General features: G+C 41.3%; 1 protein-coding gene across 8 annotated transcripts in view; it reads left to right on the top strand.

Moving 5' to 3' along the window:
* FAT3 (FAT atypical cadherin 3) overlaps window positions 1-16918 on the top strand; it is a 631203-nt gene that overhangs the window by 137017 nt on the left and 477268 nt on the right. Inside the window, exon 1 of one of the 8 annotated variants that reach the window (XM_089512855.1) lies at window positions 6978-7009. The exons of the other annotated variants lie outside the window; for them this stretch is intronic. The gene's annotated coding sequence lies outside the window, so the exon portion shown is untranslated. Of the gene's footprint in view, window positions 1-6977; window positions 7010-16918 lie in introns of those variants that run through there. 8 annotated transcript variants of the gene reach the window in all.

Raw genomic sequence — 16918 nt, 5'->3', positions numbered from 1 at the left:
TCTACAGATATACATCCTTCTCCCTTGAATTCAAGAGAGACACTATTGGTAATCCCTAAAGAGAGTTCTGCTAACCCCCATGCATCTAAAGAACAAGAGTCCTAGAACTAGAAGGACCAGGTAGTTGGACCTACTTCTATGCAACAATACCCAACCAAAGTCTTACTCCAAAGGCTTCCAAAGGAGGAGAAACAGACTGGAGATTGCAAAGATTAACCCTATGCCTATACAGTCAACCCTCCAGATTTGCAGCTTTGACTTTTGTGGGTTTGATTATTCACAGATTTTATTAAGATGTTCTTTCTAGGAATTGCTAGGTTCTCCAATGCAAACCTTCCAAAAGTTGACCATAGAATCACAATGGAGAACCTAGAGATTCCTAGAAAAAACACTTCTTTAGGCATTTGTAGGTCCTCCAGTGTGATTCTGTGGTCAATTTTTGCTGGATGTTGACCATTGAGTGGCACTGGAGAATTTAGAGATTCTTAGGGAGGTGTTCTCTCAGATTTAAAAAAAGTGTTTGTTTGTTTTTTTTTTTTCCAATTTGCATTTCCCCAACTTTCGTGGAGGTCCTACACCCCTAACAACACTGAGTGTTAAAGGCTCACTGTAGTCATAACTGGCAGCCATTCCTTATTCACCTGTCCACAAGTTCATTGTATGCCAGCAGGAGCTTTCATTATACTTTCATAACACATAGACCTTCTGCATGGAGGAAAGGAATTTTTTATGTCAAGATCACACCTTACATGGAGAAACTTTTTAAGCACAGAGCTTGAGGTGAGCATATCTGAAAGACAATCTACTCTCATATAGAATCATAGAATTGTAGAGTTGGAAGAGACCACAAGGGCCACCCAGTCCAACCCCCTGCCATGCAGGAAATCACAATCAAAGCATCCCCGACAGATGGCCATCCAGCCTCTGCTTGAAGACCTCTAAGGAAGGAGACTCCACTACACTTCGAGGGAGTTTGTTCTACTGTCGAACAGCCCTTACTGTCAGGAAGTTCCTCCTAATGTTGAGGTGGAATCTCTTTTCCTGCATAACCTGCATAACCATTACTGAAGGCCCTATTGCAAGTTCCACCATCCCAGAAGGCTAGGTTTGTGGGTACACATGACACAGATTTCTTGATAGCAGTACCCTGTCTGTGGAAGTACCTCCCAAAGGAGTTAGTCTGGCTTCATTCCTTCTGTATTTATGGTGATCAGTGAAGACTGCTGTTTGATTTGACCTTTGGTCCTTAACATTGGGGTTACTGCTCTAGCTTTTTAAAAGTTTTTTTTAAAATGGGGCTTTAAAAGTACAGCCAAAATATATGGATGCTCAAGTCCCATTAAATACAGCTGAATAGTAAAATTGTGTCCCTTATATAAAATGGCAAAATCATGGTTTGCCTTCTGGAATTATATTTATATATATATACACACACACACACACACACACACACACACACACACACACAGAGTATGTCTATGTCTATGTCTCCTGTATATACTTTCAAGCTGTGGATAGTTGAATCCATAGATGCAGAGTCTGACTGTATTTTTAAAGAAGAATTTGAGTTTTTTAATTGTTTTTAGTTATTGTCTGCCTAAATACCCTAAAGGCACCATATCCTGTCTGATCTTGGAAGCTAAGGAGGGTCAGCCCTGGTTTGTGCTTGGATGGGAGACTGCCAACGAATACCAGGGGCTGTAGGCTGTATTTCAGAGGAATTAAGTTTGAGTATTCCTTGCCTAATAAATACCTATGAAATTCATGAGGTTGCCATAACATGACAAGGTGACTTGAAGACATGCACACACATTAACTGTTTTAAATGTTTTTGCCCATTGTTCATCGCTTTTGGATTTCTGGTGGCTTGAGAGATGATAAACAAAATGCCTTATATTGATAAATAAGTAAAATAAATATGTGTCGCACAATGTAGAAATGATATTGGTGTGGGCAGCACTAACCTCCATATCTTTCTTTTCTCAAGTGACCTTGGAGTATGTAGAGATTTCTTTTCTATGGTCTGGACCACCCTCACCTCTTTAAGCGTCTTAAAAATTGAATCCAAAGATGCCATGGTTTCCCCTATTCAACTAATTTGTCACCACTGAGTACCTTCCATTTGTGAAATATGGACATGATACTATAAATTGAACTCTCATTAGAATATAGATTATATGTGCATCTTCAGATGTGACAGGTTTTTTCCTCTAGTTATTCAGTGGGAGAAAAATCAGTATTGTCTCTAACCAAATTTGAAGTGGATCACTTCTGTCCCATTCATTGACTTTAACCAGGCTTTTGATTGAGCCTTTAATTCCCAGATGCTAAGAGGCCAAGGTTGAATTGTATATTCTGAAAAAAAAATGGCTTGGGTTATCACCAGCCTTAATATTCTGGGAATTCCCAGGGTCAAGCCACTGTGAAGCAAGAGGTTGTTGCTGCAGGATTTAGAATTTGTTTTCCTGTTATGGGGACAACACAGAACAGTCCAGAATCTCCAACTTTGTGTGTAAAAGTGAAGTAGGAGAGAGAGAGAGAGAGAGAGAGAGAGAGAGAAAACTAATCAGCAGAAACCAAAGCCATATTCAGGTACTCAAAAAGGGGTTAAAATAAACAATTAGTAGGCTGGCCCTTGTTCTCTTCATGATCTGTATTCCAAAAAAGAGAGTTTGTGCTATCATGTGCAACCTCATGGCCCGTTATAGATCCTGGATATTCAGAGTTTTTGATTGTGCAGAGAGTTTTCATTGGTAGCAGAGCCTCTCCTTTTCTAGAGACACTATCTTTCTCCATTGAGTCATAGAATCATAGAGTTGGAAGGGGTCTTATTGGCCATGCAGTCTAACCCCCTGCTCAGTGCAGATCTCCAACTAAAGCATCCCCAACAGGTAGCTGTTGAGACCCCTTTTGAAGATGTACATAGATAGAGACTCCACCCCTTCTCTAGGCAAGTGACCCCCATTGCTGAACTGCTCTTACTGTCAAAAACCATCCTTCTAATAATCAGTTGAAATCTACTCTCCTATAATAATAATAGGATTTATTTATATGCTGCCCAATCACTGGGAATCCGGGCAGCTTATAACAGAGGGGATAATAGACGGTTCCCTGCCCTCAGGCTTACAATCTAAAAAGACCCGACACAAAAGGAGAAGGGAATGGTGGGGGGAGGGGATCAGGTCCAGCATTCTTCTCTCCCTCTGAGGCCTTGACCAAGGCAGATGGACTGGAGGGAGCGCTGTTCTTAATCTAGGCTGGGCCCGATGGCGTTGGACCTGTCCTTTCACTCCCTCTAGGCCAAAAGATGACAGTTGGAAGGAGGGAGGGCACCAAACTTTTAGAACAAAGTTTGAGCACTTCAAACTATTAGACATGGTCTTATCCTCTGGGGTAGCAGGGAAGAGACCTCCCTCCTTCCGTCTGCTACAGTCCTTGGCACATTTAAAGAGTGCAATCATGTCACTTTTCCATCTTCTCTTTGCCAAAAAGCTGAACATTTGATGAGAATGACAATGTAAAGGATGGGTTTCGCTGCTCATTCTGTTCATGTGTTTATTTAAATATCCTTGTAAATGTCTGAATAAGGTGAGAATGGGCCATTCCTGTACTGCATCTGTCCATAACCTGTACTAGAAGCTGTAGACTTTGTCAAAACATATCTTTTGGAACCAGTTCATACCATACATACAATTAAATCTAAAGTGCTTTTCTGAGCCGCTTGGGGTTGAGGGACTTCAATTGCTCCGTGGATTTGCTTAAGAGCTCCATGTGGAAAAGCATCCCTTTCAAATCATCTCCTTTAAGATGATCAGGAGGAAATCCAGCTGAGCAGCAGCCTCTCCTAATCCGCCTCAAGTCTTACCCATCTATACAGGCTTTAAATAAGTGGGAAGTCTACCCAAAGCCCAGTGATTATGGAGAAGCTCTCATCCAATGGTGCTTTCAAACTCCAAGGTGTGAAGAAAAAGAAAATCCCCTTTGAAGGGCATAGGTGCCTTCAGTATCAAAGTTATTATTGTATGCACTAAAGTAGGGAGTGTGTTTCCTGCTCTTTTGGTGCAGAAAATGTCAGCTGAGTTTGGAAGCTTGGGACTTATCAGAGCATGGATGTGAGAGGCCCCTCACACTGTTTCCCTCCTTCCTCACAAAGTGGCCTCTTGCTGTTTTTGTGCCACCATTCTCCTGATGTCAACCTGTATTTAGCAGTTCTTTTGTCTGGCAGGTGTTGCTGACAAAGCAATGAGCTTAGTGAAGTAGGGAGGATATGGCTAAGGGGAGGATTCTGGGAACTATAGTACAGAATATTAATTTATGCAAGGTGTAGAGCTGGTTGGGTGGGGATTCAAGCAGGACTCTCCTCAGTCTATGTCCATTGTGCACAATAGCTTTTCATTCTGTTCCAAGTAATCTGGCGATTTGCTAAGAATGAAATGAGATCTGTGCAGTACTGTAGAACAGGGGTGTAAAACTTTGCAGACAAGATTAATAATTTCAACTTTTTTCTGCATAATGTCCAAGAATACTGAATATTCTGTGTCTTTTTTGCCCGTCGTTTGTGATTTTGGACATTCTTTAGGGAAGAAAATGGTCTGTACAGAAATACGTATGGGGTTTTCTTTGCACAGAAAACATGTTTTCTACACAGAAAACAATGTATTTGTGCAGAAATAATGTTACTGCATGCAAAACAGTCATTCCTGAATAGAAATATCACAACAGGGTGCTGGCATCTATGAAGTTTAGTTGCCAAAGAGAACAGGTGGTTGTGCACCAATGGTAATATTACGCATCTGTACTAGAAGTATGTGCACATTTTACTCCTGGACTCAACATTTACTTTTAGATGATAATGATAATAATGTCTGTTCTAGGCATGTTTCATTATTATTATTATTATTATTATTATTATTATCATTATCATTATCATTATTATCCTTTATTTATAAAGTGCTGTAAATTTACACAGCGCTGTACATACAATCTTTTTAATTGGACGGTTCCCTGCCCTCAGGCTTACAATCTAAAATGACATGACACAAAAGGAGAAGCGAGTGGTGGAGGGGAAGGGGATGAGGTCCAGCAGTTCCTCTCTACCTCCAAGGCCTGGACCAAGGCAGGTGGACTGGAGGGAGGGCTTGGGTTCATAATGGATGGTTAATCTTCTACCAGAGAGGCCTGTTGGAGTTAGCCTGCCTCACTAGTAGGATAATACATATAAAATACATAGCAATACAGGAAATGATTCAGTAAAACAGGCGACAAAAGAACATCAAATAGCAAGTTACAGTTATGCAATGCCTGGGAAAGCTTCTCTGAACAGGATGGTCTTCAGGTCCGTTTTGAAGCTGGTTAAAGAAGTGATGGCTCTTCTTCGCGGGGGAAGAAGGTTCCAGGAGTGAGGGGCAGTGAGTGAAAAGGGGAGAATCTGAGATGGGGCAGAGGAAATCCTGGGCTGGGACAGCAGACCTTGACTACCAGAACGGAGGGCCCTGGTGGGAAGGTGAGGAGAAAGAAGGTCTGATAAGTAAGGAGGGGCCAGCCCATGGAGGGCTTTAAACGTCGACAGCAGGAGCTTATACTGAATGCGGAAAGGGAGAGGGAGCCAGTGAAGGGATGCCAACACAGGAGAGATGTGGTCAGAGCAGTGGGTGGAAGTGATAATGCGTGCAGCTGAATGCTGGATAGAAATTAAAGGACAGAGGTGAGAAAGAGGAAGCCCAGCCAGGAGGACGTTACAGTAATCAAGTCGTGAGACCACTAGGGCATGGACCAGGATCTTGGCAGTAGAGGCGGAGAGAAATAGTTGGGTTTTGTCAATATTGTATAGAAAGAATCTACAAGCCTTGGCTGTGGTCTGGATCTGAGGGATACACGACAGAGAAGAATCAAAGATAAAACCAAGACTGCGGGCTTGCTGGACTGGTTGAATAGAAATGTTGTCCACAGAGACAGAAAAGGAGTGCTGAAGGGTGGACTTAGGAGGAAAGACAAGAAGCTTCGTCTTGGACATGTTGAGCTTCAAACGCCGATGGCGCATCCACTGCGAGACAGCTGTGAGATAAGACGAAACTTGCTGTTCAAGCCTTGGAGAAAGGTCAGGGGTGGAAAGATATAACTGGGTGTCATTGGCATACAGATGGTAGGAAAAACCAAAAGAGCTAATGAGTTTTCCTAAGGACAGTGTGTAGAGAGAAAACAGAAGGGGAACCAGAACAGAGCCCTGGGGAACTCCAACAGATAAGGGAGTGGAAGGGAATCAAGGGAGGCATCATACAGTTCCTCTGAGGTTGGACAGTTCTAACGTGTTTTTCAAAACAGAGATGAGAAAAGAAAATCTACCTTCACCACCAAAAGACTGTTTGGGAAAGAGGCAACAGCAGAACAGTGAACCGTCTCTTACAACTCTATGATTCTATGAGTCTATGTATAGTAGGCACCTTCTCATACATGATACATCCCTTTCACCCAAAGGAGAGAAAGCATAGGAAATTGATTCATAGAGAGATGGACTGGGAAGCCTTCTTTGTGGGTGAGCATCTCCTTTCATTCAAAAAGGGGCAGGGGTGGAGGAATAGGAATTTTTGGATGGGCAGGGGGGAGATTCTATTACTCTTTTCCCAATAGTAAACCACATTTCCTGGTAGTTTGGAGGTATTACTGGTTAGAATAATGCAGCATTTAGACTCTTGGTGTCAAGTAAAGGGAGCTAGACCTACCAAAAACAGCTGGGGGAGGGTGTACATGCAGCTTGTGTGTGATATATTACATACCCTCCAACTGTTCCAACTAATCTCCTTTCATCCAACTTTTTCAACAGTTTTTAAAATGTTTATTTTTTTTCTTCCTCCCATTTCCTCTTTTGTCCTCAGCTTATCTCATTTGCCACAAACTGACATCAAAGTAGCTTGCAGTCTGCTCAATGGGGAAGAGGAGAGAGAAAGATGTGGAGTCTAGCACTTCCCAGCAGGCTGTGGCAAAATCAAACTGCTGCAGTCACTCCTAACTTGTATGTTCATCCTTATTAATAACTTTTGCCATCTTGACCACATGTATCTCAGTTTTCATTTGTGAAGTATTGGGAGGACACGGCATTAATCATAAGGGGAGATGATAAATGGTGAAGGATCTGAAAACCATGTCCTGTGAAGAACAATTTAGGGAGCTGGAGATGTTTAGACTGGAGAAGAGAAGGTTACGAGGTGATATGATAGCCCTGTTTAAATATTTGAAGGGATGTCATATTGAGGAGGGAGCAAGCTTTTTTCTGCTCCTCCAGAGAACAGGACCCGGAACAATGGATGCAAGCTATAGGAAAAGAGATTCCACCTCAACATTAGGAGGGACTTCCTGACAGTAAGGGCTGTTTGACAGTGGAACACACTCCCTTGGAGGGTGGTGGAGTCTCCTTCTTTGGAGGTCTTTAAACAGAGGCTGGATGACCATCTGTTGGTTTTGCTTTGATTGAGAGTTCCTGCATGGCAGGGAGTTGGACTAGATGGCCCTTGTGGTCTCTTCCAACTCTATGATTCTATGATATGCGTCCAGAAAATAATAGTAGAAGAATTGACTGGAACCTAGGTTTTTGTAGGCAGGGTATTAACATTAGTGGGAAATTGCTTTTGACTGCTCTCTATATTTCTACCCTTCCTCTTCTTCCCTCCACCTTTGAATAACTAAACAGATCATGCTTTCTATATGGAAGTGGCCCAGTGGAGAACAAGGAAAAGTGATTCTAAAGACAGGCTTACTGGCCAAATGAGAGAAAATACAGGGCTCACTTGTTTGGAGAGCATTAGCATGAGAATGCAGAACGGCATGGTGTATTGGTTGAGGTGGCCATGCAGAACTGGGGGGAGGGTAGACTTTGCAAAGCCTGCCAACCATCTTGGTTCATAAACTACACTTTTTTTTCCTCCTGCAAAATTTAAAAGTCATCCAGAAGTGATAAACATTTTCAACCAATTTCTATAGCATTGATACATTAGTAATTGATTAATAATTAATAACAATTAGATGTTGTACTTCCCAGCATACACTGACCACCTATTGTGATCTTTCTAGGCCAATTTTCTGATATGTTTTCAGCTGAGTAAATGCTTCTCATCTGTTTTAGCAATGTAAGGGAGATGAATTAGTGGATTCTAACATACTTAATTTAACAATACCTAAAAGCATTGCTCAGCCCTGAAACTCAAGGTGGCTTACAAAAATTGGAACAGATACAGAAAAAAGTTCACATCACTAAAAACATACAAGAGTTTAAATATAATTAAATGATGAGTTCCATTAAAAGTGATATGAAAGAATATCCATGAAAAAGCATAATAATAATAATAATAATAATAATAATAATAATAAATACAGCACACTGTCAGGTGACCTTTCCTTTTGCAATTTGCAATGCCTTCTTGAAACCAAAAAGCCTTCACCAAAAGTCTACTATGGTGAGAGGCAAAGAAGCCTTTTTAGGAAAGGAATTTTGCAACCTAGGAGCAGCAGCCAAGAAGGTCCTCTCCTGTTTTCACTAGACATACTTGTGAGTTTTATTAATACTGCCTTCCCCAAGCTGGTGTCCTCCATAATTGCTGGACTCTCAATTCAGTCTGGTCTAGATGTATTATACCTCAAACATTCCCAAATCAGGATGACAATTGGCAGGGCCTGATGGAAGTTCTGGTCTGCAGGGCCTGATCTATTTTCTAGTCTATTTCTCTAGAGGGTGCTGGATTTTGATAGGCTGCTTAAAAAACAAACAAACAAACAAACAAAAAACCTTTCTGTCCCAGAGTCAAAACTTCCCCATCTTGCTTGTTTCATTTCTCTGACTATTATCAATACATTACAAAGTTGCTTTTTCTGTCATAATTCATCCTGTTTTTTTGTTTGTGGAGATACAGACGGGCAGAAAGGGGCAGCCATATGCCACCCGTTTCTGCCTTGGATGGAGGGTGCAGCAGATAAATGCTGTGGCCTCTGTGAGGCTTAAAAAGAACCTGCCATTGGCGCTCTTGCGCACAATGCTGATGTCCACACACAGTGGTGCTATTTGGGCACCACATGGATGTCATCGTTGCATGCCCTGTATGGATGGGCATGTGTCACCATGGCGCCCATGCAGCGATTGTGATGCTGGGTGCATGCGGATGCCCAGCCCTACAAAACCCTAAAAGTGCTGGTCTGTACTGGGCCTTAATCAACACATCCTTGGGTAATTAAAATCAACTTAAGTTTTCTGCCTTCTCAGTTTCCTTCTAAGCTTATCTCAGCTTTTCCTAGCTTTCCTCAGCTGCTTCTCATATTTGATTTCTTATGGTACAGCTGTGTAGTGGTAAAAGCACAGGGGAACCAGTTGCTAAAAGTAGGCTGTGATAGCTGTTCCCACGTGGCAGGCATGTGTAACTTGGGACCCACCAATTTATATGCAGCCTGGCAGCGGTGTACGGAAGCCCACAAGAGACTGCTTTCACTACCTCCCTTTGCTTGTATAAATAAGAGACTGTCATGCATCTGGCAGGCTATTTACACATTGGCTTGGTGGTCATGTGCTAGCTGACATTACTAGATGGATTGTTTGTCTGGTTTAATGTTTGAGAATGGCCATGGTTCACTGGTAGACCTCCAGTCTCCAGCTTCTACAGGATAGTCTAAGAAAGACTTCTGTCTGAAACAATGCATAAACAGTATTAGATTAATGGCCCGATGATCTGACTATGTATTAGAGACATAATTCTTCACTAAGTTTCTTCTTGAAGGATTTAAAGTGATTCCTGTTATAAAAAATGGAATATCTTCTGTGCAAAGACAGAAAGAGATTTCTAGATATTCTGGAAGGCAAAGAAAACCAGAATAAAACCAGATAGCATCTATACATCATCTTATGCAGATTTTATTTTAAGTCACCGCATAATGTAAATTTTATCTCTTTAGACCACATATCCTACGTACATTCATTTGAAAGTTATGCCCAAAATTTGAGGCCTGTCTTATTAAATACTTTTTAACAGGTTCATCTTCTGTCTCTATTTCAGGGTCTTCATCTTTACACAACTCTAAACAAAACTCATTGTCTCTAACCTCTATGACTGCATTTCTCTTGTCTTGATTAAATCTGTTCTTAAAAATAATTAAGATCTTTTCCTTTCATAAGAACCATGTCTCTTGATTTAAACGTCCAGCTGTCTTGTTCAACTATCATATTAAAGCAAGCATCCCCAATGTCCGTTGGGGTTTGGTTTGAGGATCCCCAGTGAATACCAAAATCCATGGATGTTCAATCTCATTAAATACAGTGGCTTAGTGAAATGGTCTCTCTTATATAAAATAGAAAAATCAAGATTTGCTATTTGGAATTTATATCTTTTTAGAATATTTTCAAGCTGTGGATGCTCAAATCCATGGATAAAAAAATCTGTGAATATGGAAGGCTCACTGTACAATTATTTTTAAATTCAACATGTGTCCTGACTTTATTGTACCAAAGTTAACCCCACTGTCCTCATTGCCTGCTCCCAAGGTGGCCCGAATACATATGGCCTGACCACACAGTGAAGTGTTAAGCTGTACCACTGGATATTTTTTTTGTCGCCTCCCCACCATGCATGTGCACCATCACACAAACACACTGCCTATGACTGCCTGCTGCCTAGATGCCATCCCATTGGATGGATGACCATTTGAATAGCCATACAGTTGCACCTGCAATCCTCTACTAGGGCAGGGCATCAAAGCATCGGTGTGCCTAGTAAAACACTGGCAAAGCAGAATCATGGAGGACCCCCCCACATGCCCCCTTCATGCCCCCTTCACCCCATGCCCCCTCTTGGACTGTCCGGCTTGTATATGTTGTACTTACATTCATTGGAAGAGTCACATTTCCACTTTTTTTTAATTGCTGCCTCAACCACTTGGATACGATGGCTCTGTCCTTTTTTAATGCACACTTTAATTGCACCAATTTATACTGTATGCAACTTTAGGTGTAGGGTTAGGATGGGTTGCTCTTTCAGAACTGCTCTTGTCTGGGGGCATTTATATGCAGGGTTAAAGGTGCGCATTTTCCGGGCTAAATCAGAATATCCTGGGTTCTTTATGCTTCAGATTTTAGCCTTGGAGTGCAACTTGAATCCGGTTTCCATCTGCTTTGGAAGAGTGTGTCATCTAAATGCCCCACTTTTGAAGCAGCTTGAGACCGCTTTACTTGGCCCATGTGTTTCACCCCACAGATGACTTTTTCTTCAGACCTGCCTGTTGTTCCCTGCAAAAGTATTATTATTCACAAAGTGGAGACTGGGGAAAGAATGCATTTTGGAAGAAGTCTTCAGGTTGTCTTAATAATAAATAATAAATAAAACTTTTGTTTATACCCCGCTTTTTGTAATAAAACAAATAAAGTGGCTTACAACATTAAAAACATTCTACATACAATAATTTGTATTACAATATCCCCCCCTTAAAAAAGAATTAAACAAGTTACAGCTAAAATTACATTAAAATTACATTAAAATAAACCATTAATATCAAATGAACAATGGGTAGAATAGTAGGATAATACATAGGATGTGGGAATAATTGTTATTTGGCCAAGTATTTTATTCCAGAAAGGCCTGCCGGAAGAGATCTGTCTTGACAACTTTTTTGAAACTGTCTAAGTTGGTAATTTGATGGAAAAGGTTCTCTGGGAGGTTGCAGTTAGGCAACCTCCCAAGTAGATACAGATGAGGCAGAAGCGCCGTCCTTGGGCCAAATCTAGGGCTTGGGAGCACACAGCAACTGCATGGTCCCCAGCCCTAGTTCGTATGGATGGCGCCATTTTGAAGGCGCGCCATCCATATACAGCATGGGACAATGGTATCACGCATGCGCCGCCTCTACACAGATTGGCACGTGGAGGGCGCTTGCGGTGCCTTCTCTGCGGCGCAGAAAGGCGCTCCGAAACAGAGCTCCTTTTGCATGCGCACTTCATTCCCATGGCGACTAGATTGCCGTGGGAATGAATCTAGGGAGAGTCTCCCATGGCTGCGCCTGTCAGGGTGTCCAGGGACATGCAGCCCCAAGGACACCCCTTTTCCAGGCCATGGGGAAGCAGCATTTTGCTGCTTCTCTGTGGCCTGGAAAAGTGCCGGATTGGGGCCATAGGGGTTGCTGGTGAGGCTGCCCTGGCCCCAATCTCTTTTGGGCCATCTGTATCGGTCCACTGTCTAGTGTTTAAAGGCTGCAATAAATTCTTCCCAGAGGACCTGAGTGTGTGGGGTGGATTGTATGGAAGCAGGCGATCCCTTAAATAGGTTGGACCCAGGCTATGTAGGGCTTTAACGGTGATAACCAACACCTTGTACTGTGCCCAGAATCCAATAGGCAGCCAGTGGAGTGATTTCAGAATCGGTATTATGTGGCCACTCCTGGTTGTTCCAGTGACCAGCCTGGCTTCCATATTATGTACCAGTTGGAGTTTTCAGACTAGGCACAAGGGTAGCCTCATGTAGAGTGCATTGCAAAAATCGAGTCATGAGGTTACCAGTGCATGTACTACAGTTTCGAGGTCTAATGGTTCCAGGAAAGGGCGCAGCTGGCGTATCAGCTGAAGCTGATGACAGGCACTCTTGACCGTCGCATTCACCTGATTTCTCATCTGAAGCGACAGATGTCTTTAGGAAGTTGCAAACGATTTTGTTTATTTTATGCAAAACTTACCTCACTCTGTTCTTTCACATATACGCATTGTTGGGTTTGGGTAAAAAGTTTGCTGAAAGATGTTGAGCTGCTCTTCTTTTTTATAGTGCGGGAACCTATTGTTGCACTTTTCACATTATTTTTGACTCTGGGACCAAATTTTCTATTGAGCATGTAACGTTCAGGGTCACATCTACTTGTTTGGCTGAAATATTACCTGAATTTGGGAAAAGGGAAAAATCAAGGTAGTCTATCATGTAAGGTCTTCCTTGCCTCGCTCTGCAAATAATTTTTCTTGTTGCCATGTCTCTAGTCTGTGACAATGTCTTTGTTTAGTGTTAAAATGGATAAAGCAAGTCCTGGAGTACACAGAAAATTCTCAGTTCCCAACTCTGCCAAGACATTTCACCAGTAATCAGATCATGAACAATCAAAGGGTTATTATGATAACATCTCTGTTTGTGCAGCACATTTTGTCTTTCAATAGACCTAGTGATTGGCTAGCTTAGAAATCAGGTTGTGAGGCTGGAAATCAATACTCCGGTGGTTACAGTATTACCCCATTATTTTTAAAAGGGAGATAGATGATTGTATGATACAGATTACCAGTAGCATTGGTATAAGAAAGGCAACTGTTTCGTATGATAGTTTGATTTAGTTTTAAAACACTTTCCAAATATAATGCTTGTTATTATGTTTTTAGGCATTTGATACTTGGCTCTTTTTATTTTTTCAGTGATAAGGTATTTTGAACACACTGAAAAAAATGTGCTCAAGTTTGGATCAATTCCGAATCCATTTTAGAAGGTGACAAATTCCAATCACCGTGCTAATATTTTTGCTTTCACAGATGAACCCAAGAAATTTAGAGGCAGAAATGAGAATTTCTCTTAAGGGGAGCTATTAAGGAGTCCTTCTGTGAGAAGCTCCGGTGTCCAGCTCTGGACTCGACTTTGCAGAAAGTGCTAAATAAAAAAAAAGTTTGCTTCATATTTTTGTAGAAATGTGTAGGTCTTCTATTTAAGAGAACTTTTATTAATTAAGTTTGACACTGTCTCATACCCTCTGGAACTTTTTTGAGTGTTATCTTGGGATATTTCTTTAATACATCATGGGTGCATCTTCCCTGCAGCAGTAATCCAGTTTGATACTACTTTAACTTCTATGGCACAATGCTGTGGAATTCTGGGAATTGTAGTTTTGTGAGACATTTAACCTCCTCTGTCAGAGTGTTCTGGTGCCACAACAAACTAGAGTTCCCAGAATTCCATAGCACTGAGCCATGGCAGTTAAAGTGGTATTAAACTGGATTATTGCTCCAGTGCGGATGCAGCCCATATTTCTGTCCAATTTTAATTGTTTTGCTTTGGGTTGAATTGTTACCTGTGCTAAGGAGCAATATTTATTGACTTCTAAGTGGGATAAATGATTAAAAATTAAATATTACTGCTTGTTGTATTGATACCAATTATTTATTTTTTAAAAAGGCAGAACTGGATGCTTTGGGGGACTGGTGAAGGCCCAGAGCTGGATGTGGGCTGGGACCACACTTTTACCCACATCTGATGTGTACTTAAGTTGATGTATTCAAACACATTCAAAGCTTTATGAGGAAATAATTTTTTGAATATATGAAATAATGGAAGAAGAATGCTATGTATTTCCCTCATATTTGAGCAGAAATTACCACTCTTGAAGGAATACTTTTTTTCAGGACACACATCTAATGAGAGCTGTACCTGATCAATATTACATTAAGTTTTAACTCTTGTGGAGGTTTAACCATAGTACCTTCACCTTCGTTCATTCATTCTTGGCACTATTTGTCAATTATGCTACAAGTTGAGAAAATTCTGATTCAGCCCAACCATCTGAATTTCTGAATCTTACACAACAGCCCAGACAATATGGATAAATCTGTCTGTCTGTCTGTCTATCTAGAGATCTGTTCATATTTGTAATCATTTACACATATCTATAGTTATCCACTGTTAACCGTAGTTATATGGATAGCTTGTGAAAAATGTTCTGCAGAAAAATACAACATGAGAAAATTTGCCATAAAATTTGCCATTTTCAACCCACATCTCTGCTTTTTTTCAAACAAACAAAAGAGAAAATCAAATCCAAGTAAGAGGGTATAAAGGTGGAACTGTCTGGAATATGTATCTTGAGGCTTAGTAGAAAAGCTTTTGAAAATGAGTGAGGTGTTGTAGCAGGAGGTCACCTGTCCTTGTTCAACTTGCCCTCATTTTGTTAGAACTAAGTTAGGCGCATTGCTGTGCTTGTGTCAGATAAATCAAAGTTATGAGAAAATCCACTGTTGCAGGCTTAACATACACTGTCTTCAGGAAAAAGATTAAGATTTTTTTTTGGGGGGGAGGGCAGCATCTGACAAAAGAGATAAGTACAGAAAGATCAGGAAGGATGGTGTCAAGGTGAGTTATGTGGATAAAGAACTGAATTTTGATAACAAAGAAATGAAGTATGTGTGAGATGAAGCAGTTTCCAATGCAGGGGAGATATTAGTAGATTGTAGCAAGAGATCAGTGTTTGGGCAGGATTGAAGAACTTAAATATTGCTAGAATGGAAGAAGTGTTCACCAAGAGGCAAATTTAATTGATACAGTAGGATTATGTATTATATGAGTTTATGCCACATTCTATAGCTGTTCTATCTAGGTAGCTAGATAGTTGTTTAGGCATTTTCTAGATCCTCCAGCATAATTCTGCTGGATGTTGGCCATAGAGATGCTGGAGGACCTAAAAATGCTCAGAAAAGTGTTCTCTTGGAGAATCTCAGGGTCCTGAAGGATCACTCTGTGGATGACTTCCAGGAGAACCATAAATAGTGGAGGGCCTAGAAAATGCCTCAAAAGAACACTTTGTCATCTATTTCATGCAAGAGGAATAGCGCTCCAGATCATATGCAAAAATCGTATGCAAAGGATCCCAGAAAAGATCCATTCTACTATATAAAAACAAACACTGCAACTTTGCCTATAACAAAAAGGGTGTACAGTAATTACATTTTTCATCATGAGAATCTCATGTAGGAAGTAACAAGACCTTGCCAAGATGCATCAAAGGCAGGGGGAGAATTAACCTTTAAATTCTTGCCTTTCCCCATGTTTTTATTTTATTTTGTTAGTATAAAATAGTAGCATATGAATAAAACATCAAGAATACAATTTACTTGCAATCTGCTGTACATATTTTGGCTGAGATGACAGTAAAACAGCGAGATTCAAAACTAGAAGTAGAATTATAAAATTATATATAACTCACACTGCAAGCCCATAAGCATTTTCCCCTCTAGAATTTGTTTTTATTCACTTCCAAAAACAAATCTGGAGAAAATCCTAACTGCTGAATTCTGTACCAGTGGACTGGCCTAGTTGAATTGATATAGCTTCTCTCAGCATGGAGAGGATCATATTGTGCCTGACAGCCATGCATTTAAGAGGTGAAACTCAGATAAACCTAAGTTAATGCTATTAAGCATTAACATGGGTGAAGAATCAGAAGTCCAAGGGAACCATAAAGCCATTTAATTCAAGCTCCTTTCAGTGCAGGAATCCTCAGTGAAAAATCCCTGAAACATGGGGGTTGTCTACAGTACCTATGGTGCAGTACAGACCACCCAAAAAGGGTGGCCTCCCAGTGTCTGTTTTTCCGCCAGAGGGAAGCCGCAGTTACCAAACCGCATGGCTTCCCGCTGGTGGAAAAAGAACCCGCAAAAAGCAGGTTCTTTTCAAGTCACAGCGGTGGTGTAACAAGTGCGCCACTGACAGACTCATTATGTAAGTGCCACACAGCGCCGTGCGCTAACATAGCAATGGCAACACCCATGTATACAGGGCACCACCATTGTTACGCCCTCATCACGTGCAAGGGTTGTGGCGCGTGTGGGCGCTCCATCCCCAGGCAACCCCTAGCATGTGACGAAGGCATCTAAAAGGCCCATCTGTACCTGGCCATAATTTTCCAAATTCTCCTTGTGATGACTGAGTGTTGTTTATACAGTGGAGGCTTGCAATCTTCAGGCTTGCCATTCATGGATTTACTGGTAAGCATCCGCAAATGGCAAGCCCCATTGTCCCCAGTGGTGGCATGAGCACACGGCTGGGCTAGTGATCTGTCAGGGATGCTTTGATTGAGAGTTCCTGCATGGTAGGGGGTTGGACTGGATGGCCCTTGTGGTCTCTTCCAACTCTATGATTCTATGATGATGCACATGTTGCTG

The sequence above is a fragment of the Sceloporus occidentalis genome, unplaced genomic scaffold, assembly GCF_023333645.1.
Source record: "Sceloporus occidentalis isolate IW3139 unplaced genomic scaffold, rSceOcc1.0.p SCAF_2, whole genome shotgun sequence".
Taxonomy (NCBI): Eukaryota; Metazoa; Chordata; class Lepidosauria; order Squamata; family Phrynosomatidae; genus Sceloporus; species Sceloporus occidentalis.
The sequence above is the reverse complement of the archived record's forward strand: the minus strand, read 5'-3'. Positions and strand labels throughout refer to the sequence as shown.